The sequence below is a fragment of the Muntiacus reevesi genome, chromosome 9 (assembly GCF_963930625.1).
Source record: "Muntiacus reevesi chromosome 9, mMunRee1.1, whole genome shotgun sequence".
Lineage (NCBI taxonomy): Eukaryota > Metazoa > Chordata > Mammalia > Artiodactyla > Cervidae > Muntiacus > Muntiacus reevesi.
The window spans coordinates 657727-660426 of NC_089257.1; positions in this window are offsets into that span (position 1 = coordinate 657727).

Below are 2700 nucleotides of genomic sequence, written 5' to 3' on the forward strand. Positions count from 1 at the left end.
CTATGGGAAGAGAATGCTATTAGTATTGAAACCATGTAATTTATAACAATTCCAATAAGTGTTAACTATAAAAAAAATACAAAGTTTTTAAAAAAGATGGTAGTAAAATAGAAATGCACATAACCATGAAATTTCTGGATTGGTTAGTCTAAAAAGAGGGCCCTAACCAGGAAGTACTGAGGTTTATCCAACAGGAATGAACCATACTTGGAGCATCAGACTGTTCAATAGGAATTCTGGTGAATTCTCCCATAAGAAAGTTGATAATCTGACTCTACTGCGGGCTATCTTCTCTATCAAGTAATGACATGTCAGGAGAATACTGAGGGCACTTCATTCAAGGCACACTTGATATGGATCTTTTCCATAAGCATGCTGAGATGAGGTAGAGTCAACACAGAGATACAAAGAATACTGAAAGTAGACTTACTTGCCCAAGTTCTTTCTGTTGGATAGGGGATAGTTTAGGGTCAGGGAGAATTATTACTCAACTTCAGTTTGTAAAAAGGCAATTATAATCCCAGTAAATATGTATCAGTAGATTTCTGAATTTAAATGTAAACTTAATATTTCAAATACTAAATCATATTTTTAATCATTCTTTAAAAATTTCAGAGGATACATTATTTTCACTTTCATATAAACTTTCACTATATAAACTTTAATAGGAAGCTATTTAATGTTTTAAGTTTGGTAGTTTCAGTTCTTTGCAAAGCACGTGATCTATGAAATACATAATGCAACTGATTAATATTAAAGGAAGTTAATATTCCTAATATTAATAGGAAGCTATTTAATGTTTTAAGTTTAGTAGTTTCAGTTCTTTATTTCTTTGTAAAGCAAGTGATCTATGAAGCACATAAATGCAACTGATTAATATTAAAGATGTGTTTTAGAGAAAAATTTTTGCATAGAAAACCCACTTTGAGGGGATAACAATCTTATGCATTTAGATTCAGACTTTAAGGTCTCCTCTGCATCAGATTTGGGAGAACAACATCATTTCAAAAGGTTCTTTAGTTTGACTGGGAGAAAATCCTCTACTAGATCTCAAAATCCTTTGAGATTTTGGTCTTCTGCATTGCAGGCAGACTCTTTACCATTACTAAATAGAAATAGTGCATGATCTTGAATTTAGTTAAAGTAAGTCTTACTTACCGCTAAAACAAGAGAATCTGCTTCGGAGACTTTTGTACAACATGCACATAGAGCCATAATACCAGCATTTCCTCTAGATGTTTATGTCTCTAATCTCTGGTGATACCTCTATTAGCAAACTTCTACAAAACAGTAAAAACACAAATACAAGCTTTGCTCAAAAGAAAATACTTAAGGTCACTTCTTTTCTTACTGTTTTGCAATTACTTTCCCAAACTCTGAAGCAATCATTTTCTTCTCTCCTTGCTTTTTTAGAAGGAATTTGCATTCACCTGTTTTGAGTTAGGTCTCCAGAACTGAAAAGCCTCCCTTTTACTAAAATATTTTGACATATACAATATTACACATACTTTCTCTAAGTAGTGAACAGTGTCTCTGGATTATGAAGTATAAAGAAAACCTAGGGAATAGGACTGGAGAAGGCAATGGCAACCCACTCCATACTCTTGCCTGAAGACTCCCATGGACAGAGGAGTCTGGTAGGCTGCAGTTCATGGGGTCACTGAAAGCTGGACACGACTGAGCGACTTCACTTTCACTTCTTACTTTCATGCATTGGAGAAGGACATGGCAACCCACTCCAGTGTTCATGCCTGGAGAATCCCAGGGACCGGGGAGCCTGGTGGGCTGCCGTCTATGGGGTTGCACAGAGTCAGACACGACTGAAGTGGCTTAGCAGCAGTCACAGCAGGGAATAGGACTAGTACTAGAGGATCTTAGTAAAGCTTTTAATAGTTCATTTGCAATTCATAATCAATTCAATGTAACTCATAATGCCATGTTTGTATTTTTAAAACCAAATTCTTGGACTTAAATTCATCATGGGCTTGTGACTTTTTTTCCCCTGACATATATTTGCTACCTAGTTCTTATTTCTATAAGATGCATTTTTCTTCCATCAGACAACTTATTAAAGTTGCTTCCATAATCCTAAACGCTCTGTTATTCCTGCAGCTTCCCATTGTGCTTAAATCACTTTCTTACTTATATGAACATTAAAAACTTGGCTAAATGCATCTCCTTCTGAGATTTCACCCACTTGAGGATCTGGAAAAACACTGCTTAATATCTTCTAACATGGCATACTTAGGCCAAAAACATGAGTTATGTCACTTAGCCACTCAGGTGATCACCTAACAGATGATCTCAAAACTTTCCTTGGACCTTCCAGAAATGAGAGAAGAGTTTGACTAAATGATCTGTCATTCCCTGCACCCTTAAAATCTCCTGAATTGATTATTTTAATGAAACTCTGGTTTCTAAATTTGATTTCCTGAATGTCTCTTAATTCTATAAAGTACAGAAACAGAGAAAGTTAGGTAAGAATACAAGAACTGTGAGAGCAAATAGAGAAAATAATATTTTAATAACTGAATTGTAGCTACCAAGTTTTATATATTAAAATGTCACTTTTGAGAAATGTTAAAGAAAGAGTATAGGCCTATAAGCAATGAAGATCAATCACTCTATCATGCTTAAATTAAAGACAAAGAATTATAGAATTCATGTATAGAGTAATGAAGAAAAGTCACATCTAGACTG